General features: G+C 39.0%; 1 pseudogene across 1 annotated transcript in view; it reads right to left on the bottom strand.

The window, feature by feature from the left end:
- LOC149832620 (catalase isozyme 1-like) overlaps window positions 1-26,087 on the bottom strand; it is a 45,801-nt pseudogene extending 19,714 nt beyond the window's left edge. Inside the window, exons 1-4 of the transcript XR_016433224.1 lie at window positions 25,808-26,087; window positions 19,655-19,718; window positions 19,175-19,529; window positions 506-602 (exon numbers count right to left, since the gene is read on the bottom strand). The product of XR_016433224.1 is annotated as a catalase isozyme 1-like (transcript). The remainder of the gene's footprint in view (window positions 1-505; window positions 603-19,174; window positions 19,530-19,654; window positions 19,719-25,807) is intronic.
- Window positions 26,088-27,946: the final 1,859 nt, after the last annotated feature.

A 27,946-nucleotide genomic window follows, 5' to 3' on the forward strand; every position in this document is an offset into this window, starting at 1 on the left:
AGCACATAATTGTAAAATATGCCGAATCCTTCCTGCAGGCCCCACCGTTCAAAGATTGAAAACAGAAGAGCCTCTTTGGTTTATTTTTTCTTTTTGATATTAAAGTGATGTTAATTTTTCTCATAAATTCCACTTTTTTATAAGGTTTGTACTTTGCATATTTTCCTTATTTTTTACATGTAAAAACCTTCCACCTGATAGGATTAGATTTGGATCCAACATAAAACACCGACCTAAATCTGAAAATGATCTTAATGTATAAATCCAAATCCGGTCTGAATACACTTTCGGATCTTGGTCTGATGGTAAGTTCCACCAAATCCGATCTGTTTACACCCCGCGGGTCCTGGATAGAATATGCATGCATGTGCCAACCAAACAGGTGAGGACATCTTGAATTTATCAATCAAGGTACCAATGAAAGAAATTATGTTCAAAGGCTACACATAAAGCTTAATGATCAAACAAACAAATATATGTCAAATTAAGGGGAAGAAAGATAAACCTCTTTGTCCAACGGTCAGGGATGAGTTGTTGTTATAAACAGGTGCACCAGAGTTGGTGGTAAAGTATGGAGAGTTGTAAGCACTCGAAGGACGATACTGTAAACAATATCCCCCAACAAACTAAATATGTCAAAACTCAGAAGGAAACATCAAACACAAACACGGAACACAGTTGCAGACTAGGAAATGCACAATGGCTGGGGGTGAAAACCAACAAATTCACAAGTTTCTGGTTTATGCAACCACAAAGAAAGAAGTTGGAGCTCACACCTTGCAGGGATCCATATCTCTCTCTCTCTCTCTCTCTCTCTCTCTCTCTCTCTCTCTCTCTCTCTCTGAAACAATCGCTACAATTGGTGATGCAGGCAAACAGGGATACGGTTTATATAGGCGTAGTGTTGGATTTTTTCAGTAGGAGAATTTTCATTTAGATCCCACCTTTTGGTTTATTTACAAAAAGAGTCCTATGTTTTCTTAAGAAAAGTATCAACATCCAACTTTTTCACTCAAAGTGTCAAACAGAGACCTTAAGTGAATTTTGTGATTAAGTTTATAAGATATCATTTTTAACCTTTGAATTTAAAAGACGCTCTTAGCTTAACTTTTTTTTTTTTGTCTTTGACTAAGCCAAATAACCTCGTTGACCTCCAAATCACTAACCACACATGGAAGCAAGAAAAACTTTTATAAGAAAAAAAAAGTTTTCTTTGAGAAGTTTTGATATGATAATTTTTTTAAAATAAAAAAAAATCACTTGTTCGGGTAGCATGAGAAAAATAAAATAAAAATTATTAAAAAAATGAGAGAGAGAGAGAGAGAGGATGGATGGTGTTGAGATGGGTGGTGGAAAGTATAAAAATAAATTTTATCTTGGTAGAAAACATTTCTCTACCCCCCATGAAAAATGTTTCTTATAAAAAAGCGTACTTCTCGTTTGGAAGGATCAAAAAATCTTTACAGATTTTCATTTTGCATCAGTTTTCATGCATCCTTCTCGCTTTTAAATGTGATATAAGGGCATGTTTGAAAGTAGTAAAGATGTACAAAAATTGACACAACATAGATTTGTTGACCCTTTCAAACAAGAGAAAACCATGCCCACCATGATTTTTCATCACCACCTCCCAAAAAACTGCCTTCACCAACATCAATCACCACAATCCATCACCATCCACCATCACTACATCCTGAAAAATGGCACTCGAAAAACTCCACCACCAACCACCCCATCGTGGTTTTTTTCCACCACCACCCACCATCACCCACCTTATAGAAAACCATGCCCACCATCATCCCTTCCTCCTCTTTCATTTTTTTGAGATTTTCCATTTTATTTTTCTCATGCTACCCAAACAAGTAAAAATTTTCATTTTAGAAAAATTGTCATTTCAAAACTTCTCAAACCAGACAAGAAAAAACTCCCTACTTTTTGGCATTAATAAAGAGGACCTTGTTCCTAGTTATTATGCCGATAAAGTTATCTTTGAAAATAACTTACCAACAACATCAAACATGTTCTAAGTGATAAAAACTTTCTGGTACTTAGTCAGGAGGGAGGATCGAATGCAATGAGATTCCACACTTTTACTGTGCTGCTACACTGATCACTCTCCATCTGTGGGCCCAATATCAAATGAAGGGTGATTAGGTGCAGCAGCACACCAAAAATGTACAATGACGTTGCACTGCCCTCATAACTATTTTGCAGTTCTACTGAAAAGTTGGGTCTTGAATATTTTTTCAAAAAGCATGCGCCTTTTTTAATATCACCCAAAAAGTGGCATTCACTGATTCTTTTTTTTTTTACCAATTATTTGTTCAGATGAGTTGTTACTCAGAAAAAAAAAAGGATCGATGAATTTAGACAATCTTGTGGTACAGAACTCCCAAATATATAGGACCACCCAGATACTCTTTTCTTTCTTTGTCCAATAAAGTAAAATTTTCACTTAGCTCTCGACTTTTACTTGATATCACAGAAAATCACGAAAAGACATTTCACAACCCATTTTTTTCAAGCTAAACTGTCAAATAGACACTTCAGTTTCATTAGCACGAGTTAAGTGTCTAATATATATAATAAAAATTATTTTTTTTTGAAAGAGGAAGCTGGGGTTAGGCTGACTCCTACCTGTTGTAAAACCATACCATTGGAATTCGAACTTGCAACGTCCCAAACACTAGGTGACGTGCACTAATTATTAAACTATATAAGTGAACACTGTGAGTTTTACAAGGAGCAACTCACGGTGCTACGCTTACTTTATAAACTTTAAAAATCTACGGCCGAGAGAGAGAAGATGAAGTAAATACAAAATATAAGAAAAAATGTAATGTGCCGTTTGAACGTAGGTAGTGTACTGGGCTATGTGGGTCCCGCAAGCTTTCAAGACGTGGCCTCTATTGGTTGTCGCAGCCTGAGGGAGTGAATATCTGTGTGTCAATTATTGACCCAAGTGACAGAAGACAGACTTGCGGACCCGACTCGGGTTGGTTCGAATTCCTTTGTGATCCACTCCTGGAGCTGGCAAGCCGAGTTTTGAGTAGCTTCTTTAGCTTAAAAGAGTCGAGTCTTAGAATGCATATTGTTCGGCTTGACTCAACTTGGATGAGCCGCTGAAAGCATGTATATATATATTATATATATATATATATATATATATATATATATATATATATATATATATATATATAATTTAATCTAAGAGTAAACTGGTTGTTAGTTGTGTTTAGCATTAAATGGATTTCTGTTCAAAAAAATATTAAATAGATTCAACAGTAGAAAAATGATTAAAATACTTTTAAAATAATGATATTTTTTGAATAAAAAAGATAACTTTGATGCTTCATAAATTACTTTTTTGAAAAAGCTGTTTGACTTTTCAATTTCCGACCTACCTAACCTTACACTCTTTAAAATGCTATTATTTTAAGGTTGTTTTGATTATTTTCTTAAAGTTAAATCCATCTAATGTTAAACGCACCAAATTTAATGTTAAATTAACTATATATATATAGTAGTTGCCGTAGTGACAAAAATTTAATGTGATAATTTCTCCAATGTGAATTTCTTTGGAGATTTTTAATTTTTATTTATTTTTTACAATTATTTTTGGGCAAAATCTTGAGAAAAATATAAAAAATCAAATAAATTTTAAAAATTCTAAAAAATAAAAACTAACTAATTATACAATTAAAACTAACTACCATCAATTAGCTTAATTAACCCACTATAATATAACACTAACATAAATCTCAATAGAAACATACATTTACCCAAAAGAAAACCTTAATTCTTACTGCTTTTCAAGATTATTCATCCTGAACAAAACTAGAAACTATAACTAGCGATAAATTACTCAAATCAAACCCTAAAATGTCATATTTATGAAAAACAAAGGAAAAATACATGACCTTTTTTTCATATTATTTTAATATCTTGTATAAAATTAAGAATAAAAAACCTTAATTAGCGATGATCTCTTCATGCTCATTCTTATACACTCCCACACATAAATATGTCATCCCAAGGTCAATCCCTATCACTGTCCCAAGCTTTTTTGACCTCACTGCTGCCAGCTCCTCTGAGCTCCAATGGCACAGAAGCGGAGATGAGAAGCAGAGAGGGGCAAAAAATGAGAGAAACGAGAAAGGGAGTCAGGGGCTTAGGGCTTCATTTTTGTTGGGGGAGAAAACATAAACAAAAGCTATGGTATTATCTCAAGATTTTGTTTTTCTCGCCACATTATCATGATATTTAGTCAAAAGTATTAATCTTGCAAGAAAAAGGCGATTTTATCCTTCATTTTCTCATATTTTTTAAGAAAAAATATTATTTCTTGTCAGGATTTTCACAATGGTAGATGCATACCACTTTTTTGGCATATCGTTAGCTTACCATGTTTTTAAGGGGGTTTTCATATTTTTTTAAAATATGACCATACAAATATGTTCTACATGCTTGATTTTATGAGAATTGGCTTTTCATTTTATTCCAATAACACTACACGAAAAATGTTAATTAGCAACAGAAATTTGCGACATAAATAATTCATCACAAATTTGTGACGGATTAGTTAGAAAAAACTAGTCATCCTTAAAATTGGAAGTAGTTACGGAATTAGTGACGGAAAAAATCTGTCTCAAAATCCATCGCTAATTAGCGATGGATTAGCAACGGAAATATTTTGTCTCAAACTACGTCGCAACTTCACGACGGATGAGCGACATAATTTTTTTCATCGCTATGCCATCGCTAATTTGTGACATATTTTGAGACAGAATATTTTTGTCGCTAATCCGTCGCTACGTTTTCCTGTAAAACCCTAATGCGAGCCCCTTTCTTTTTCATCCCTCGCACGCAGCTGCCGCCCGCCGCCCGAGTTCTTTCCTTCACCTCCTCCTTCTTCCCTCACTACATCTCTCTCACTGTCGTGTGCTGTCGTCGAGAGCCCCATCTGCGGTGCCACCTCCTCCCTCTTTGCTTTTGCCTTTCCCAGTCTGCAGCCTCAACGGAGCAACGTCCTCCTTTCTTCCTCGTTTGTCGATTGTTTGGAGCTGTGGTGCCACCAAGACCACCACCGTCTGCACGCCGGAGATCTCCTCCCTCTCCTTCTCCACTCACCTCGCTTGTCACCTGCACGTCACCTCGCCTGTCGTCGAACCCTCACTCACCTTGCCTGTCGCCTGCACCTGACGTCGATGCTCTCCCTCTCGCTGACCCCTTTTTAGATAACCTCTCACCCCCTCTTTCTTTCCCATGTGTCTTCTTTTTCTTCTTCTTCTTCTTCTTCTCTTTCTTTTCTGTCGACTGGCAGGGGCCTATCCTTCTCTTCCTTTTCTTGGGTTTTGAGGGAGGGGCTCAACCCTCTCCTGTTTATCCTTCCTCGTAAGGGAGGGGCTAAGACTCCCTCCCTATTACGTGGGTTACGAGGGAGGGGTTCGGCCCCTCCCCCATTCCTTCTTTGTTTTTATTCGGTCGGTAGGGGGCGGAGCCCCCTGTCCTTGGTTCTTTCAATCGGCAAGGGGCGAAGCCCCTTCATCCCCTTTCCACTTTGTTTCTCCGGCCGACAGGGGATCTACCTCCCTGCTATTGTCTTTTCTCATCGAGCAGGGAGGGCGAAGCCCCTACCTGAGTGGTTCTTCTGCCGACAGGGATAGGAGGTTCTACCCCTTGTTGTGTTCCCCTTTCGTCAGGCAGGGCGGGGCGAAACCCCCTGCCTATGTCTTTATTTTTGACCGACAGACTTTATCATTGCAGGTGCATAGCAGAGCAAAATGCGTGATGCTTAATGCTAAGCATCACATGCGGCTTAAAATGCCATGTGAAAAGAAACAAGAAAAATGTAAATGCAAAAGCATGCAAATGAGATAAATACCCATGGTGAATAAGTGATGCAAGCACATCATATGTTATTTACTTTCTTTGATGCAACACTTTCATGCTCACACACTCACTTAGTTGTGGATATCTATGACTGTTTTGCTGGAGTTTTGAGATCATGTTGAGTATGATTTGAATCTATGAGAATAAAAATGCTAGTCATTGTTGTAGTTAGCGGGATATTAGAGAGTGTTTGTTGCAGGTACATGTTTGATATTATTATGATATGAATGCTTTGAATGTATTGCAATGTTTGACATGACTATTCATGCTTGCATGAAGTTATTTTCGATTTGATTATGCATTCTATGTAAAATTGTATCATGAAAATATGCTTAAAATGAATGTATCGTGTTTGTGAATGTGATTTCATCTTTTTAAATATCATTGTGATGTGTGTAAATATAATATGATGGTGTTACACACAAAAATATTGAATTATCAATGCATGCATAATAGTTCATAAAATTGTATTTTATGTTAAGCATATTTGTGGTAGAAAGGAGAAGAAAATTTATGCATTAACTGAAACAAAAAAATTGTTCACCAACAATCACAAGAATTATTAGATAAATTAGATATTTTCTTCATCATAGCATTATTATGATTCTTTTTTGACTGGTAAAGATAATATTTGTAACATTATAGGATAAAATGACAACAAACCGTGAATTGATGTATCGTAGGATAATTGATAATAAGGTGTAGCTTGAATATATAGATGGTGTTGACAGTTTTATTGGATTTGCAACGACAAGTGTCAGTACAGTAGATCCAACCAGTCGGATCAAGTGCCCCTGCACGATGTGTAAGAACAATCGATTTGTAAGACCTCATGGCATTAGATATCACCTATATAGGAAGGGTTTTGATAGTGGTTATCAGAATTGGACACTTCATGGTGAAGAATTTTGGAACAATTTTGACACACAGGTGGATGTAGTGCACGATAATCCATATGTGGATTTGATATTTGATGTCGTAGGACCAGAACTGGGTTCTTCTATGGGTCCTAGTGATGTACCAACGGAGTAGAGGAAGAAGCAACAAACGATGCAGCTAGTAAATTTTATGACTTACTTAAAGATGCTGATAGCCACTGTGGAATGGTTGCGAGAGTCACACTATCTTGTTTGCAGTTCTTGAACTACTGAATTTTAAGTCAGAGTATAATTTGAGTCAATCATGTTTTGACTGTTTGTGCTCTATTGTGAAGAGTAAGTTGCTCAAAGATGAGAAATTGCCATAAAAATTCTACCGTGTGAAGGTTATAATCAACGCTCTAGGTATGGGGTATCAAAAGATAGATGTTTGTTCAAATCACTATATGTTGTATTTCAAAGATCAAGAAAATAGCATATCATGTCCGTCATTGCACAACTTTGTATGGAATCGATAACCATTTACGATGTACCCGTTGTAACATTGCACAACTTTGGTCGGACCATTTTGTAAATTATATATTCCTTGATCATTAACATCACCATGGCAGATCTATAAGCATAAACAATGACTGTGATCACGACCAATTAAGTAACTTATTATTGTTTACACGGAAAGAATGTATGTCATCGTCCTTACCAATTCTTTCAATCATGCCACAAACTTATTTTCATGTTCTTTCTGTACTTCTGAATCAGTGAGATGTGAAAGTTTTCTTCGCAACTTCAGATCAAATCGTCTGCACTTAACAAATATTTATTTTACTGAACTATGTACACACGTATATAACTTAGTGTTACATATTAAGTATACTTACTCGATGTAGGAGTCGATCGCTCAGCAATTAAAAAGGATATAAATTTGTGTTGCATCTTGCTCTCGATCTTCCAAGAGTCTTGACCGACAACTACCAAAGGCATGCCCAAGCGACAGTTTGTCAGCTACAGTAAATTATTCTCTATCATCATTACAAGGTGGGCAAGTGTAACGTGTTGGAATGTGAGGTTCAAAGTACATAGATGAGAAATTTAAAATTTCTTCTAAAGTGTACATCTCACAAATAGAACCCTTCACTCTTGCTTTATTCCGAACCTTTTTTTTGAGGTCAAACATGTATCTGTCAACAACATACATCTCATAATACAATAAATTTCCAATAGCATTGAAGAGAAAAACATAAAAAAAATATACCTTTTAAATGGGTACATCCACCGATATTGCACAAGACCACCAACCCTAAGTTCATATGGCAAATGTATGATCACATGTTCCATAACATCAAAAAATGCTGGCGAAAATATCTTCTCTAGCTGACAAATAGTAGTAATGACAGAATCCTTGAGATTCTTTATCTCAGTTACTATAGTTTCCGATGCACACAATATTCTAAAAAATCTACTCAACTCGAATAATACCCTCCATATAGATTTGTCTAACATATTATGGAATGCTAGGGGAATCAACCGTTGCATAATGACATAACAATCATGGCTCTTCAACCTATATAATTGTCCTTCGTCTATCTTCACAGCCCGAGCAATGTTAGAGACGTATCCATCTAGAAATCTCAACTGTCTCAACCATTGACATACCTGTTTTACTTGATCTGGTCCAAGCATGTACCTTGCCTTTGGTTTCAGTACTTTGCCATTGTACTCTTTAAATTCCAATTATGGTCTTTTAGATATTACTTTTAAATCCATACGGCCATTCGGATTATCCTTCATTTTTCCTTTGACATTCATTACCGTATTGAACATATTATCAAACATATTTTTCTTCACATGCATCACATCCAAATTATGTTGTATCAATAAGGTCGGCCAATATGATAGTTTCCAAAATATAGATTTCTTTGTCCAATTGTGATCCTTCCCAAATCCAAGAAAGGGTGTCAGACTACAAGCATCTGTCAGTCTATATGAAAAGTATCACAATCGTCTTAAAATCTCTATGCCAGACAACCTTGTAGGTGAATCTTCCATTTCAGTTGTGCCTGCTTGAAACATATTTTTTTAGCGTCGGAACGGATAGTTGCTGGGTAGAAATTGACTGTGACAATCAAACCAGCATGACTTCCTTGCATGCGTTAATCTAAAAGATTTTATATCCTTCATGCAGTATGGACATGCCAACCTCCCATGTGTGCTACAATCAGATAACATATCATATGCAGGGAAGTCACTAATTGTTCATAGAACAACAACCTTCATATTGAAGTTTTGTTTTTTGTGGACATCGAACGTGAGAACACCGTCATCCCACAATATTTTTAGTTCATCAATCAATGGCCTTAAATATACATCAAGATTTTGGCCAAGAGAGGTCGGACCAGAGATCAATAAAGACAAGAAAAATTTTTGACGCTTCATACACAAGCTTGGAGGATGGTTGTATGGGGGTGACAAATACTGGCCAACACGAGTATGAAGTTGATCTACCCCCAATTAGATTAAATCCATCTGTACATAAACTGAGCCTAACATTTCTCACTTACATTGCGAAGGTCTGATTAGTACGATCAAAGTACTTCCAAGCTTCCGCGTCAACAGGATGCGTGATCTTGTATTCATCATGTTGAACTTTATTTGCATGTCATCTCATGTGTTTAGCTGTCCTCGATGACATATACAATCATTGCAATCTAGGGGTGAAAGGAAAGTAACAAAGTGACTTGTATGACACTTTTTTTGACCTCGTACTACCATTGCCTCTTGTCTTTGGCTTGAACCGAGGATGCCCACATGACGGACATGATTTGTTATTTTCATGATCTTTAAAATATAACATGCAGTGATTTGGACAAGCATCTATCTTTTGATACCTCATACCTAGAGCGTTGATCATAACCTTCACACGATAAAAATTTTGTGGCAATTTCTCATCTTTGAGCAACATACTCTTCACAATAGAGCACAGACGGTCAAAACATGATTGACTCAAATTATACTCGGACTTCAAATTCAGTAGTTGAAGAATTGTAGACAAGATAGTGTGACTCTCGCAACCATTCCAAAGTGGCGCAACAACATCTTTAAGTAAATCATAAAATCTACTAGCTGCATCGTTTGTTGCTTCTTCCTTTACCCCAGTTGGTACATCACTAGGATCGATAGAAGAACCCAGTTTTGGTCCTGCGGCATCAAATATCAAATCTACATATGGATTATTGTGCACCACGTCCACTCGTGCATCAAAATTGTATCAAAATTCTTCACCATGAAGTGTCCAATTTTGATAATCACTCACAAAACCCTTCCTGTATAGGTGATGTCTAACATCATGAGGTTCTACAAATCGATTGTTCTTACACATCGTGCAGAGGCACCTGATCCGACCTGTGGGATCCACTGTATTGATACTTGCCATTGTAAATTCAATAAGACTGTCAACACCATCCATATATTCAAGCGATACCTCATTGTCAACTATCCTACGGTACATTCATTCACAGTTTACAACCATTTTGTCCTATGATGTTACGAATATTATCCTAACCGATTAAAAGAGAATCATAAGAATGCTATGATGAGAAAAATATCTAATTTATCATGCATTCGTGGTGGATGTAATGATTTGATATATATCACACACACACACACACACACACACACACATATATATATATATATATATGTATATGTAATGTCACTCAATTACAAGAACTATGATGCATGCATTGATAACTTAATATTTTCATGTGCAAAACCATTCATTTGAAGCATGTTTGAAGCATTGATAACTTATCATTCATTTTCATGTGCAAACTCATTCATAACATGATACATTCATTTGAAGCATGTTTTTATAATACAATTTCACATGAAAGGCATAATCAAATTAAAAATAACTATATACAAGCATAAATACAATCACATCAAATATTGCAATACATTCAAATCATTCATATCAAAATAATGTCAAACATATACCGACAGCAAACACACTTCAATATCTCGCTAACTACTATCATGACTAGCATGGAATCCGAACTTCAAAAATAAGAGCACTTCTATTTTCATACATTAAAATCATGCTCAACATGATCTCCAAACTCCATCAAAGCAGTCCTAGATATCCACAACTAAGTGAGTGTATGAACAGAAAATTATTGCATCCAAGAAATTAAATAACCTGTGATGTGATTACATCACTTACTCACTACGGGTATTTACCTGATTTGCATGCTATTTCCTTTGCATTTTTTTCTTATTTCTTTTTGTATTGCATTTTTAGTCGCATATGATGCTCAGCACTAAGCATCACACAATTAGCTCAGCTACGCAACTGCAAAACACATTTATATATGATCAAGGAAAAAAAAGGGAAAGGGTCGGTGGCAGGGGCCAAAGGCCCCTGCGGCTCTTAAAAATAAGGAGGCAGGAGTCGATGGTGCCTGCCGGACCAAGAAAAAAAAAAGGGGGGGGGGGGGGCAAAGGCCCGTATGGCTCTTGAAAAGGAAGTGGTAGGGATCGATGGCCCCTGTCGGACCAAGAAGAAAAAAAGGGGGGGGGGGGGGGCAAAGGCCCGTATGGCTCTTGAAAAGGAAGTGGTAGGGATCGATGGCCCCTGTCGGACCAAGAAGAAAAAAAAGGGGGGGGGGTCCTGACCCCTTCCGCCGGTTTGCTGGGTGACAGAGAGCAAAGAGAGAGAGAGATGAGGAGCAAGAAGAAGCGAAGGGAGGAGACGTACCTTGGGGAGGAGGTCATCGACGTCGATGCCAGACGAGCAAGAGGCATGTGCAGAAGTGCGCGAAGTGCGGCAGGGTTGCACGGGGCGTTGAGGGAAGCCCGCGTGGGAGCGTAAAGGAGTTGGCGTGGTAGTGTGTGTGGGGCGCATGCACTGAGAGTGCATAACGCGAAGATGCCCACGCGTTGAGGCATGCGGCAAAGGTTGTGCGGCGTGCGTGGAGGTGGGAGATTGCAACACTAGCAGGGACGGTCATGCGTGGCATTGCGGCGGGCATGGTGCGTGGCGTGCAGTAGGGGTGGGGTGAGCGGCACTGTAGCAGGATGGCTACGCGTTGAGGCGTACGGCGTTGGAGTGGAGGGAGCGTAGGGGCGTGCAGACAAGGGGCACACAGGCGAGGATCAAGGCTCAAGGTAGGGAGCAGCGGCGGGGTGGATTCTGGCTGGGCAGCCGATGGCAGGTAGCCGGATGCAGGGAGGGCAGACGGAGGCAAAGGGGCCGCCATTTGCTAATTAAGGGACCAGCTGGCGGAGGCAAAGGCGGAGGGTTAGGGTTCAAACCTGATTTAGGGGAAATCGGAGAGAGAGAATTTCACACCTTGAACGGGCTTATATCAAAAAATAGCAATGAATTAGCGACAAAAAAGTTTTGTGTCAAAATCCGTCACTAAGTAGTGATGAAAAAATGTTGTTAATCTGTCGCTAAATTGCGATGAAGCTTGACACAGAATTTTTCTGTCGCTAATCTGTCACTAATTAGCGACGGAGTTTAAGACAGAATGTTTTCGTCGCTAAGTCCGCAGTAAATTTCAATTTTAGCGACGACTATTTTTCTCTCGCTAATCTGTCGCAACTGTACGACAAAAATAATTTATCGCTAATTAACGTTTTTCTTATAGTGAATGTGACATGTGTTAAAACCATTAAAATAATATTAAAATAAAAAAATTTGTATATTTTAGTATTTATTTAAAAAATAGCCAATTCAGGGTGAAGCGTATCAAAATTCTGCCAATAAGCACCGATATTGGTAACATTGCTTTTCTACCACCAATGGGCCAATACCATCAGGATGCAAATGCGATTTGAGTTATGAACATAGTTACGTGGATACAAAATGAATATGGAAAATGATACGTGAAGCAGTAGAGAAGAGAGAGTTAAAAAGTAGTATGAAACATAAAGTGAGATTCATTTTGCAAATTTGTGATACACAAAGAAGAAAGTAACGAAAAGGAAGTTAGGGAGACGTGAGAAAAAAAAGCAAGTGAAAAGGAAAAAAAATATATTAACATGAAAAACACAAAAAAATAAAAAGGAAGCGAGGGAGAAGCGGTGGGAATTGAGCAAAAACAAAAGGAAAGTAAGAGAAAAATGATTTGAAAAGTGACTGGAAAAGCACATTTCATAAAATATAAGAAATAAGAAACGCACAAATGAGAAGCAAGTTTTTCCACACTTAGTACTAGGCTTCCTGCACTTTCCATCCTAACGAGGTGCTTCTTGTAACTATGATTATGATGACAAAAATTTAAAGCAAAGAAATAATGAGGGGCAAAATTAACTTTGAGGACTTGGTATTTTTATTTTCGAATGGCAAAATATTGGCAACAATATGTAAATTAAAAATTCAGCACAAAAAATGAACAAAAATATAAAAAATGTACATAATATAAAACAACATGTTTTCCAGTTAAAAAATATAATAGTGTATTACTTTCATTAAAGTGATAAACGTCATGACATCTTGATAATACGTGATATTTTGTCCATTTAAAATGGCGACAAAAATATCGTGTCTTCCAGCGATATTTTCAAAATATTGCTGATATTTGTTGAATTTCATAACCAGTAGCCAGTGGTAGGTTGCCACGGTGAGTCACTTTGATTCAATGATAGAGCACATAAATTCAACCACCACACCAGGCTCAAAAAAAATGTGGTCCCACATTTGGTGGGCTCCACACAAAGACTCCCCCATAGTGCTGGTGGGCCCACACGTAGGATACGTGGCACTGGTAATATCACATTTTAAAAAATTAATTTTTTTTTAGCATTAATTAAAAAGCAATTAAGTTTTGATAATTTTTAAAAAGACATAGATTTTTGCACCTTTAATCAAAAAACAAACTTTCATCCGTTTAACTTAGGTTATGTATCACTACCTTAAGATGAGTTTTAGTTAGCCCTTCAAAGACTCCTTCTTTTCTTTTAAGTGCATTTTTTTAAATATGATGTAAAAGGTAAAATGGTAATTATACACCACATTTAACAGCAGTAAATTCTTGGGCTTTTTTTTTTTTTTGGTTAGCCACGATATTTTTTAGATGTGTTTTTAACTTTTTTCAGTTTAGGTGCCTTTTTTATTAATGCCCAAACTTTAGGTGTCTTTTTTAAAAATATTCCAATTTTGTTTTTTGCTCCAGTCCACTCCACTATCATGCTTGGCACTTGTACGTCATGTCCATACTTTTGTGCTTGGGTAGAATTAATGGAAGAGGTCGACAGCAATTTTCCCAAAACTTGTGACTCTTTCAGAAAATCACCTGATGTTGGTCTTATTTAAGAAAAAATCAAGAAATTTACCTGATGTTGGTTTTATTTAAGTAAATTCCAGTTAGACCATCATCTTTTGCCTAATATTTTCAAAATTCATGGTTAAGACACACATATGGAATCTCTCTTTTTTTTGAAATGTTTTTATTGCTAATAGTCATTTATAACAGATGGCTTAATAATGTTAGTACTTATAACAGAGCTTAGCTTGAGTTAATCACTCTGAAGTCCCTATTTGACAGTTTTATTAGCAAGATGAGTCTTGAAATGGCATAGGCCATGAGGCGAGGGTCCTAGCCACGGAGTTTTCCTTCCCGGGAGGTCGATCTATAATCAACCTGCTATCAGACTCCCATGTAATAGTCACCTTGTGTTGGGACGTTGCAGGTTCAAAAACCCAATGGTATAGTTGTATTACTGGTATGGATCTGCCTAACCCTTCAAAAAAAAAAAAAAAAAAGATAAACCTTGAAATGTCCTTTGATAAACTTACAAATTGCTTTTGGGATATCAGGCAAAAGATAGCACGCTAATTGAAAATTTTCATTCATTCGAGATAGCAAGTTTTCTTTGACAGCATAATCGGACGAAGGCAACAAAAAAATATCTGGTGGTCCTAACATTCTGAGAATTCCGTGTGACGCATTGTTGAATTCGTCAATCCCTTCTTCCCCATAATAAAAAAAAAACACTGGGACTTTTTTTAATATCATGCAAAATATGAGTTCTAATTGAAATTTTTTTTATAAAGAAAACTCATAAGCTATATAACGCGTCTTCACTGGGAAATAGCAATTGTTGTACGTAGAGAGAGAGCCTAAAAGCGATCAACTTTACTTAAAAGTGAAACTCAACATAGCATTGAGACCCACAAGCACAAACACAACAGCATAGCATGAGAACACCAATAACACAAAACAGAACACTCACAGAGGACCACCAACATCTATATGAGCATCGGTTTGTGGCAGAGGCAGGTCTTTGAGATATATGCGTAAGATAGCATACACATCAGCCAAGACCCTATGGGTCAAACGGTTAAGGTTGAACAGGACATCCCGAAAAGTAGTATCATTTCTGGCCATCCATATGAACCACCACACTGTAAACAACTAAACTCTCCAAATAGTCCTCCACTTCTTTTCGCGTCTACTTATAGCAGGGTCGAGGATAAGATCTAACGCAAAGCAACCCTCCCGCACAACAACTGATGGAGCCCTCCAAGTTTTAGAAAACAATTCTTGAAACACTTCACACGACCAGAAAAGGTGTTGTGTAGTTTCTTCAGCCTTGTGTAGAGAGAGAGAGAGAGAGAGAGAGAGAGAACCATGGATCCTCTACAAGGTGTGAGCTCCCATTTCTTTCCTTCTAGTTGTCCAATCCACACACTTGTTATTTAATCTGTTCTTGTTAAAATGTTGGTTTTTGTCCACAACCGTTGTACTTCTGCCACTCCCGAATTGTCCACCCTCATCTTTCAGAAGTGTTTGTCTTTGATGTTTGCTTCTGAGTTCTGATACATTTAGTTTGTTGGGGGATGTTTACAGTGTCTTCCTTCGAGTGCTTACAGCTCTGGTGCACCTGTCTGGAACAACTCATCCCTCACCATTAAATCAAGAGGTATACCTATGCTTTTCCCTTCATTTTTGCTACTATAACAGCTCCATCCACACCTCTAATCCCTTAGAAAGGAACGAGTTAAAGAAATTTGATGTTAGGACTTTTTATTGAGATCAAGAACCATCAATAAGAAGCGGACAGAGCTATGAATTTGAATTTGTCTAGAGTCTAAAAAATTAGAGAGAGAGAGGGGGAGGGACGAGGGAAAGATTAAAAAAAAAAAAGTTTGAAGAAGCGTCCTTAATTATATGAATTATATATGTAGTGGTTTCTTTTACAAATATTGCAGTCCGGTATTTCTGATATTACAATTCAGTGGTTCTGCTTATTGGATATTCATTTAAATTTCTTTTGTTACGCATAGATAAAGCTTTTCAAATTTTCAAAATTTCTGAAAAGCATCTGGACTTCAGGGAATTAGAGAAAATTGTTTAGAAAATCTGTAATTGCAGAAAAATGGCTAGAATTCTCGTTCGATGGTTCGAACATTGGAAATAAGAATTCGGCATATTATTATTTCGACAACAACAGTTCATAACAGAACCTTCAAAATTTAAAAATAATGATTATAACCACTATCATTGTTCTAGATATTAAGAGTTAAGACGGTTTTGTGGTTGTAGTTATTGAAGCTTAATGCAGTGGCTGATTACTGAAATGTTACAGACTAATTACCCAAAATGTTAAAAATCACAGTTTGGTTCATTTTATTACGTACGTTGGATATGTTGGGTGGCGATACCTCGTTTTACGCTTGATCTATTGACTACTACATTTAGGGTTTGTTTGAATCCCTCGGCAGATCTGAGAATATTTAGTCAGATCCCCCACCATCAGACTTTAAATCCATGGATTTAGGAGGGTATTAGCCTAAAACGAGGATCCAATCTTCATTGGGACAGTTTGATCTGCATATCTGTGAATCTTCAGGCCTTGTTTGGATGACATTTGTTAAAACCTGGTTTTGGCAACAAACCAGGTTTTACCTCAAATCCGGTTTTGGGCTAACCTGGCTTGCGAAAAACCAACCTAACATGGGCTATTTGGGTGACCAAAAACCTGGTTTTCAGGTTTTTGTGTCACAAAAAACAAAAAGAAAAGGAAAAAAAAAATTAAGGCTTGCCATTTCACCAACCAAGAAATGGCTTGGCGGGTGTTGCCCTTTCAAGCAACACCGGCTAGGCCATTTCTTGGCTGGTGGCTGGCCAGCCATTAATATGAAAAAAAGGGGAATGGCTGGCTAGAAAATGGTCGACCAAGTATAAAAAAAAATGGTAAAAAAAATAGAATGGCTGGCTAGAAAATGGTCGACCAAGTATATAAAAAAAATGGTAAAAAAAAATAGAATGGCTGGCTAGAAAATGGTCGACCAAGTAAAAAAAAATGGTAAGAAAAATAGAATGGCTAGCTACCAGGCCCACCACCACCACCAACGCTAAGAAAATGAAAAAAAAAAAAAAAAGATTTTAGGCCGGTCACAAGCTAGAAAGTGTTTGGCTGGTACCACCCTCGATGGGCAGTACCATACCAGCTGAAAACTAGCCAGATTCACACAGATGTGTAGGGAGGTGGGAGGAAGGGAGAGAGAGGGGGGGCTTTTTCAGTTAGCCAGGTTTTAACAAAACCAGATTTTGGTGTATCGCCCAAACACACCAAAACCTGGTTTAGGGCTCAAAACCCATGCAGTTTAAAACTGGGTTTTGGGTGTCGTCTAAACCATATAGAACGATTATGAAGAGTTTTGGTCTAAAACAAGGATCTAATCCTCTCTTTGAGTGGAGGTCAGATTAAGGCCCCCCACTTTGATCTGCATACCAATGGATCCTCCTTAAGGGCTCGTTTGGATGCCACCAAAAAACAGATTTTAAACCAAGCTTTTAGTGAAAACGAGGTTTAAAGGGAAAACCAGGTTTTAATCAAAACCTAGTTTATGAAAAAACCAAAAGACCCTATTTTTTAACCCCTAAAATCCTGGTTTATCTGGGAGCACTATCTTATGCCTCTCTCCACCCTACCATCCTCAAAACCCCAGCATATGCAACATAGGGTTCTGACCACTGGCCCAAAAAAGGCCGGGCTTGTGTTGTCTGACCGAGATGGTGCTAGCCCGGCCATTTTCTGACTTGTGGCCAGCCGAAAAATGGTCGGAATTGTTTTATTTTTTTCTTTAAAAAATGACTTTGGCCAACATTTTTTGGCTAGTTTTCTGTCAGGGATGGTACCACCTGCATGGGCCTTGCCAAGCAATACCATCCTGGCTATTTTTTAGCCGATGGCTGGCCGGAAAATGGTCGGACATTGATACTTTTTTAAATGTCCTGCCAGATACCAACCAACAAATGGTCAGGCTGGTACCCCTGCCCGAAAAATAGCCAGACATTAATTTCCTTTTTTTTATGTTTTGGAATATCCTACGATTTTCAACCAACCACCAGCTATAAAATGGTTGGGTTTCTGCATGGTAATGTCCTGACCATTTTCCAGCCGATGACTGGCCGAAAAATGGTTGGCTTCTACTTACATTTATTTATAAAAACTTGGTTTTGAGTTGTCCAAACACTTAAAACCTATTTTTTGGGCAAGTTTGGTTTGCCAAAAACCAAGTTTTGAGTGGGCGTTTGATTGTGTGAATAGCAGAGTCCAGGGGCCGCTGTTGTCCGCACCCCACATGCTCGACAAAAACATTGGATGCACAGAAAGCCTAGAACATGGCATCCTGCATGTCCAGCGAGATGCCTAAAAGGTATCTCAGTGTTCCACCCCTCCCCCTGGAGCGGTGTTGCCCAGAACACCTATGACATGAGAGAGAGAGAGAGAGAGAGAGAGAGAGAGAGAGAGAGAGAGAGAGAGAGAGAGAGAGAGAGAGACTCAACTTGTCCAGGACACCTCTGTGCCCGATTAGTAGTGTCCAAATATGACTGTTCCCGTTCGTGCAAGTAAACACCCCTAAAAATGCACGACAATCAAATGCACCCTTAGTTTTAGGTGATTAGGCTACGTGTAGATCAAGATTCAAGCAGTGGATTTAAATAAACTCGAGTGAATGTGGATAAAAAGACCGAGCAATGGGATCTTAGCCGACTCATTAGACCAAATGAAACGATTCAACATGCTTTTAAATAAATAAATATATATATATATATATATATTACAACTTGATATACATGAACAAGATAAGATTGACGTCAAATGTTAAGAGACTAAGAGAGAACGAAAAGATCACGCTCTCCTGTGTTTCCTAAAGTTATGTTGAGGTTGTTGAGAACCAACCTCATTTGATGTATTAAAGTTTATCTTGGAGACTCCTTAGGTAACGTCCCACTTGATAACCCAAATGAGTCTTTTTCCTTAACACACCCTTGCGAGCTCAGTGTGGGTCCAGCATGTTGAGCTTGTCATGAATGAGAAAAAATTGTGCGAATGAGAGAGGTTTTGTTTAGGCCATTTGCAAGCTGATCAGACAATGAAATGAATTTTACCTGAATATGGCTCGTCTGAACATGATCCCGAACAAAATGAAAGTCAAATTCCACACGTTTGGTGCAAGCGTGAAAAACCAAATTCGCGGCAAGATATAGGGCACAAATGTTATCACACCAAAGAATTGATGGGGCAGGAGCAAGGAAGCCAAGTTCCTTAAGTAAGGATGTAAGCCAAATGAGATCAGAGGCAGCTCTAGCTAGAGCTTTATATTCAGCCTCAATGCTTGACCGAGCCACTGTCTTCTGTTTGCAAGAGGACCGTGACACAAGGTTAGGACCTAGGAAAACAACAAATCCTCCTATGGACTTTCGATCATCGAGGTAGCCAGCCCAATTGGCATCAAAGTAAGTACTGAGTTGCAAAGATGTAGATTGTTTAAAGAGAAGACCATGGTGTAGAGTGATCTTAAGGTAGCGCAGGATACATTTCATGGCAGACCAATGTGCGATTGTGGGCTGATGCATATACTAACAGACCTTATTGACAACAAACACAACATCAGGTTTGATGATGGTGAGGTATTGTAGTCTGCCAACAATGCTGCGATATAAGGCAATATCTTAAAACAAAGGAGAATCAACTTTTGATAACTTGGCACTGGAGTTCAAAGGAGTGGAAATAGGCCTTGCACCAACCATAGAAGCCTTGTGAAGCAAACTAAGGACATAGGTACACTAACAAAGATAGAGGCCTAATGAGCTGACATCGATGCCAAGAAAATAATTCAGGTGGCCAAGATCTTTAATAAAAAAGGCAAGGCCTAATTGGTGAATCAATTGTTGAATGACGATAGGGGAACTCTCTGTGATAATAATATCATTAACATAAACCAGCAAATATACAATAAGACCATTTTCTTGAAAAATAAATAAGGAGGCATCAAATTGAGAAATACAAAATCCTCAAGATAGTAAATACGAGCTGAGATATTGATATCAGGCACAAAGTGCTTGTTTGGGTCCATAGAGGGCTCGATCTAATTTGCACACATAATGAGGATAATATGAATCCTCGAACCCTTGAGTTTGGCACATGTAAACATTTTTTGAAAGAAAATATTTTAAAAAGCATTATTAAAATCCAACTGATGAATAGACCATTGCAAGGACACGACAAGAGCAAGAATAACTCGAATGGTGGTTGGTTTAATGACCAGATTAAACGTCTTAGAGAAATCAATGCCCTCCTCTTGATGAAAACCCTTGGAAACAAAACGAGCCTTATAACATACAACAGAACCATCACGTCGCTTGATGTGATAAACCCACTTGGAGCCAATGACATTGTACTGATCCTGAGGGGGTACGAGGTGCCAAGTACAATTAAGTTGAAGGGCACAAAATTCATCTTCCATGGTTTCTCTTCACTGGGGATGAAGGTGGGCTTGTTTGAAGGTAAAGGATTCAGGTTTAAGAAGCGAAGCACTAAAGCAGGTGAGAGAGATGGGATAGAGGGAACTAAAAAAGGTTTTTGGTTTGAGAGAGACGATCATGGATCGGGTAACCATAGGATGGACATGGTCAGTAAGCTGAAAAAGAGGAAGATAATTAGCAGACGCCAACTGCGATACAAGGAAGGACGAGGAGGGAAGGTAGACAACAAACAATGGGGAATCAAGAGGTGAGGCCAACTTAATAGGAGAGAGAGTAGAAGACACTGGAGAGGCTAGAGAGAGTGAGCTTGGGTCAGGGGTCAGGTGTGTCAAGCTGGACTGCAAGGTCAGTAGAGAGAGAGGGAAGGACGACTTGCTGAGATAGACCCCATTTAGATAGGTTTGGTTTAGAAGGTGGAACCAATGTCTACCTGGGGAAGAAACTAGTTTCGTCAAAATAGACATGATGGGAAATATAGGTATGATGGGTTATAGGATCAAAATAGATATATCCCTTATGGAGAGATGCATAACCAAGAAACAAACATGGTTTAGCTTTTGGCTGAAACTTTGAGGTATTATACGCAATCATGAGTGAATAACATAAGGCACCAGAACACGAAGATGGTAATAGTCAAGTGCAGTTTTAAAAAATAGCTCATAAGGTGACTTATGATCAAGAACTAAGGTCAGTAGCCTATTGACAACATACTTGGTTGTCCGAAAAGCATCAACCCAAAATTTATAGGCAAGACGGTATGTAATATAGTCTGGTTTCAACGATGTGCCTCTGTTTGCGCTCAACTAGGCCATTTTGTTCAAGTGTGTGTGGACATGAAAATTTGTGTAAGATGCCATGACTTTGTAGAAATATTTCAAAATCATGTCCAATAAATTCACCATCATTGTCGGATTGAAAAGATTTAATCGAAAACTGAAATTGCTTTTCAACTATTTGCTTCTTCTTAAAATACTCAAAAACTTGAGACTTAACATGCATAGAAAAGAGCCATGAGAATCGAGTGAAGTCATCTACAATGAAAAGATAATATTGAAAGCCTTCACGATATGTGACTGGGGTTGGTCCCTAGATGTCGACATGAAGCTTAAGTAGAGATGTCATTGATGAAAGAGATCGTTTAAATAGGAGCTTGAGGGCTTTTCCAACTAGGCAGCTTTTACACACCTTTATTTGCTTATTCCTACTAAAAAAATTTGCATGTTTAGAATTCAAAAATGATACTATCTTCTTGTTGGCGTGCCCAAGACGTAAATGCCAGAGGTCAAAAGATGTCATTTTTCCTGCATAGGCTTCCACCTTCAAATTTTCATTAGCTTTAATTGGGTAATGTCGTGTGTTGGTTTTTTGTCCCCTGAGACTAATTTTGCCTATTTGTCGATCCTTAACAAGGAATTCAGAAGGGGTGAATTCAAATATGCAATCATTATCTTCAGTAAATTTTTTCACAGATAAAAGATTTTTGGCGCTATCAGAAACATGAATGATGTTTTTCAAATCAAATATAGAACCAAGTGATGACAAAATAAGATAAACAGTGTGGAAGATGAGAAGCATCTTACCATTACCAACCATGATAGATTCGCCTCCTTGATATTGAGATTTGTTTGAAAACTAATGGTCATCCATGGTAAGGTGATGTATTGGTGTCAGGATACCACTAATCATCAACAAATTGTTGAAGAGACATAACTAAGAACGATTTAGAAATGTCTCAGCAATTTTTATCAATGTGGCCTCATTTTCTACAATATTGACATGTGACTCGTCTTCATTGAACTTGAGGATTTTGCATGTCTTGATTTGGATTGAACTAATTTTGATTGGAGTTTTTTTCTTGACCCCTGCCTCGACCTCTATAGAAGCTTCACCCATGGCCACGACCTCTAGAGGCATTGAAAGTTGTATGTGATGCTTCTTGTATCTTAGATGGCTTGGGATGAAGCATGAGAACATGTTTTTCTTTATTGACAAGTAGATCATAAAGATATGCAAATGAGTGAGTTAATGTGTTTGTGGTGATTGACGTTACTAAGCTCTCATACTCAAGAGAGAGAGCCTGTTTAGGGCTATTTAAAACAGGTCTTTATCTCTTCCACAGGATGATGGTTGGCAACAGCAAGAGAATCAACAAAAATTTTGATGTGATCTAAGTACGACAACATGTCCATGTTCTCTTTCTTTATGAATGTTAGATCTTTTTTAATGATCATAAGTCTCAAAGAAGATTGAAATCCATATGCCTTTTCGAGCACAAGCCATGCCTCTGGTGATGTTTTTGTCCTCATGATTTGGCCCAGGACATGCTCAGAAAGAGTTGTTTTGATCCAACTGAGAGTCAACTGATTAGAACGAAGTCAGGTGAAATAATTCATATTTTCATATTTGCTTTCATATGCAGCAATGATGAACTGATCTAGTGAACGCGAAGAGCCATCAACAAACTTGAGGAGATCTTGACTGAGCATGACAGATTTGAGTTGCGACCTCCACAAGAGATAATTGTCTTGATTCAACTTAACAAAAACAAGGCTGACGATTGTGTTTCATTAAGCTGCTGAGAAGGAAGAGGAAGCCATGAAAAACTCGTTAGAGCAGGTGTACTCTGATACCATGAAAGAAAGGCACACAAGATTGGGAAGCTCTCTTGTACACCGAGAGATAAAAGGTATTTCATTATATAGAAATCATATTACAACTTGATATACATGAACAAGATAAGATTGATGTCAAATGTTAAGAGACGAAGAGAGAACGAAGAGATCACGCTCTCCTATGTTTCCTAAAGTTAGGTTGAGGTTGTTGAGAACCAACCTCATTTTATGTGTTGAAGTTTATCTTGTGGTGGGAGACTCCTTAGGTAACGTCCCACTTGATAACCCAAATAAGTTTTTTCCCTAACAAAAAGGGCCGCAAATCCCACAACTCTCTAGTGTGATGGGGAAGGGTCAGACCAGAGATCCTCGAATCTCAGATCCTCGTATCTCTGGGCTGAGATCCCCAAGGGATTCAAATGCACCCTTATAGTTTGCACCAATGTTTAAAAACCTGGCGAGTCAACCCAATGACTCGGTTGACCTGACCCAACTCACTCCTTTACTGGGTCAACCCAATAAAGGACCCAGGAACTCGCAAAATTTGGTTGAGTAATGGGCTGACTCGTCGAGTCTCTCTCTCTCTCTAAGGCAAAATTTGTTTGATATTAGCTTGCGTGAGAAGTCAGTTTTCTAAGGCCCAATGTAGGGGTGACTGCTGCCGAGGAAAAGCTTTTTTAATACATACCTGCTTGCTTGAATACGGGTTGTTGCTGCCCTCTAGTTCTTGTGGCCTTTCATGCCTCCTTGACAGAGCCACTGGAGCGTAGGGACGCAACTCCTGTCAACTTGATCCTGAAATTTGATATCTATTATTAGGTTGGGGTATAGTACCTTGTTTGTGTTAGAAGGGAGGAGACTCCCAGTAGGGTTCCATGGATCACACCAGAAACTTACTTTTAAAATTTGCATTCCTCTATGACGAAGGCTCTTCCATCCTGCAGAACCTTTCCCAGTCTGAGAAGGAACCCAAAGAGACATCTCCTTCAGGTATTTAGCTGCACCCAAAGGAGTGTTAGCTTGGGTTGCCACCTGCCACGCTAGCTTAGCCAAGCACGCCTAATTCAGTTCAGTTCTGAGATTCTTCGAATTCCTAATCCCCCCTTCCACCTGAGGAAGACAAAAACTTATTTCCAAAAAATCCCAGTCTACCCTCTCGTAGGCCTTTGTGAGGTTGAAAATCGCTCCCTTCTTTTTACCAGAGTTCATTGAATCTATAAAACTCATGCTTCAACAAAATGTAGCTTATTGATTCTGCCCTATGATACGGTCTAAGATGTTGCACATTCTGTTCATTATGACTTCAGTTATAATTTTATAAACAAAATTACATACGCCAATCGGTCTAAATTGATTAATACTGATGGCGCCAGGAACCTTGAGGATCAATGCAATGTGGGTGCAATTTACTCTTTTGAGAAACCTACTTGTCTAAAAGAAGTTGATGATTGCTATTGACACATCTCTGTCAACAATATGCCAATATCTTTAAAAAAAAAAAAAAAATCCCGAAAACTCATCCAGGCCGGGAGCACTATCAGCATCCAACTGGAAGACAACTTGCTTGATCTCATCTTTGATTACAACATTCTGGTTCAGTTTCCTAGTCAACTCGCGGAAGCTGAGCACCTTCAAATTCGATTTTTGGAACAGTTTGAAGAAATATCGTGTGCATCTTTATTTCATCAATCGAGATGGTCTCCAAACCATCTTCCTTTTGAAGTAAAGTGAGGCGATTTCTTAGAATGTTGGGATTATAAAGTGCATGGAATAAGGTTGTGTTTCGGTCCCCTTCTTCCAGCCATTTGCATCTCGCCTTCTGTTTGGCTTTGAAGTTCCTCTCAAAGTTGTAACTCTGTGTTTCGGTCCCCTTTTATCTTTGCATTAGAGACTAGTTGCTGCAGAAATAGGATTGCTGACTGGATTTAGGCCTGTTTTTTCGGAGTTTAATCTTATGTTACAAGTATTCAAAGTATTTTTAATTTATTATAAGTAAACATACTAAAACAATTTTTTAGAATACCAAATACTCTCATTTTAAATGTGATATATTGAAAATACTACCATATTTCAATTTACAACATTTTTTTACTGAAATAAGTGTTCAAAATTTTTAAAACTAAAAGCGTATTCATCACATGCTAGATTTTAATACAAGTTTCTTATGGTATCTAAGAGATTAAATAGCCTACCGTGAGTGGAAAGAGATGCCTTGTGTAGTCACCATTTGTGTGAGATTAATACCACGTTAGTATGAGCCTCTCTCTCTCTCTCTCTCTCTCTCTCTCTCTCTCTCTCTCTCTCTCTCTCTCTCGCTCTCTCTCTCTCTCTCTCTCCTATTGTCATGTCCTATTCTCCACGCTATTTATGGGGTCTTTGCCACACCAACTCTCTTCGTGTCAACCAGCAGGCACTTCTCTTGATCCAAGACGCTTTGAACGACTAGGGCTTGGCTTTCTCCCTGCGCCAGCATGGCATTGTCGTTGCCCTCCCTTTCCGCCTTTATTTCAAGATGTTCTCTTCCCTATCTAAGGTTCTCGACTCTGGTCGTTGGCTCGCTTCAGCACTGGGATATCAGGCTCTTCATTCGTTCTGTCAAGTCAGAACCTCTCGTGGCTTGCTCCATGGGTGCTACGTTGCGCACCCCCTTCTTCTTCTGTCTTCCTCCGACACTGGATAGCTCCTCCGCTTGGCAAACCATCAAGCCGTCCTGACAATGGTCGCTTAGCTCGGTTTGTGCTTTCTCTTGCTAAGCCCGGCGAGTGGTAGTGTTCAATATGTATTTCTCTGAATTTTAGGAAGCGCAGGGTCTGCCATCGTTGTGCCTCCTTCTTCATTTCCAGGTGACATCTTGTCTGTAAGCGAAAGCTAGCACCTCTGCTCCACTGTTTTGGCCACTTAGCACAGCGACCAGCGCCCTCCATCATCCGTGAGCATAATCATCCTAATTCTTCTAAACGAAGGGCTTCCTTCTCGGCTTCAGTGCAAGTGGCTAACCTGCATAACCTCGTTTATAGCGGCTCTTCGGTGATCTGCATCGTCTCTCCTATGCTAGGACCGCCACCTCCATATCCTGCAATTTCTTGGCCATCTTACCCACCATCTGGTTCAACTGCCTACTAGGATCCGAGTGTTGAAACAGACTTCGACTCTCATATCCCACCATCCACTGTTGATGCCACTTCACCGTCGTCACTTAGTCCCATTTCCTCGTTAATGGGTATCAGTGTAGGTGAAGCCGCTCGGATTATTGGCGTCGCTATTTCTCAAGAGCAACTTCAGTCCATCAAAGATGTCATGCTACATTCCATTAGCTCCTGCGCTGACCTAGTGGCTTCGTCGGTTTCTTTTGAGCAAGATCAGGCATCCCTAATCTTACCTTCTAGCATCGCGAGGTCAGCTTCCTATACTGCACCGAGTGGTTCCTACCAAGGGAGTCATCGTTGTTGACCTCAACTAACGGTGCATGCAGCCGATTTCTCTCTGAGACGATCAGCACGTTCGTATACCATGAGGTGTTTCCTTGGTTTTCAGTTATGAAGCTCCTTTGCTGAAATATCAGGGGTCTTAACTGCCCCTCTAAGCGCCTCTTCCTGGCGAACTGGATCCGTCAAGAAAATTCGAACATCGTCGCCATTTACGAAACCAAGATGGACGAGGTGTCGCGCTCTGTTGTTTCTGATATTTGGAGAGGTGCTAACTTCGTTTTTAAGCTAGCTATTCATTTTGTCGGAGGTATCCTGATTCTTGGCAAGTCCTCTATCGCTATCTCTCAAGTTGACGTCGGCCTTTTCTCCATCTCGATCTCCTTGCCTTTTCATGTCAGGTATACTTCGGTTGCGGCTGTGGTTACCACCGTCTACGGCCCGAACCGTCAACACCTAAGGGTGCCCTTTTGGTCTGACCTGTCTAGGGTTTATCATTCTTTCGGGAACATGCACATTTTTATGGGGGACTTCAACTGCTTGTTGTCCACCAACGACTCCAATATGTCGGTCTCCAATCTTGCCTCTATGCACGATTTTCAGGCGTTCAACCAACTACACCAGCTTTACCTGGTTCCGCCCGTGGGGGTCTTCTCCTGGTCCAACCACAGATCTCGTCCGTGTTGTTGGCTTCTCGACCACGTGCTGGTATTGACTGATCTTCTGGCTTCTATTCTGGACATCTCCTGTCGGCTGCTTCCCCAATCCGTCTCTGACCATAGCCAAGCAATTACTTGTTGGAGAAACGGTTTCTTCGTTTCTCAAAATTTCTGTTTTGAGCAATGGTGGCTTAAGGAACCAGATTTTTCTTCGGTCGTCCTTCAATCTTGGTCAAAATCGTGCTCCGTGACTAGGGTTGTGATGCGTTGCATGGTGAAGTTATCTCACCTATCCTGCGACATCCGTAAGTGGCTTTCTTTAAATAGGATTAACAAATTCAGGTATCTGGGTGAATGAGAATCAGAGTTGTTGGCTATCCACCAATCACTGTCTCTTAATGAAGCTCCCTCGGATTCCAATATTGAGGGCTTGAAAGCAAGATCCATTGAGTTGTCTCTTCTATTGCATTCTTGGAGGCTTAAAGATGAAATTCGTTGGAATCAAAGGTCCAGGGTGCTTTGGCTTCAAGCGGGTGATGGGAATACCCTTTTCTTTCACTCTTTCGCCTCTCATCATCATCGAAGGCACGTCATCTCTTTCATCTCCATTGAAGGGGTTTCCTACTCAGTTGAACATGTCCTTCCTGCTATTATCAGCTACTTCAAGGATCTCTACGCCCATAACCCGTCCGCAGGTGG

This window comes from Nuphar pumila, chromosome 7 (genome assembly GCF_984573655.1).
Source record: "Nuphar pumila chromosome 7, dmNupPumi1.hap1.1, whole genome shotgun sequence".
In the NCBI taxonomy this organism is placed as follows: Eukaryota; Viridiplantae; Streptophyta; class Magnoliopsida; order Nymphaeales; family Nymphaeaceae; genus Nuphar; species Nuphar pumila.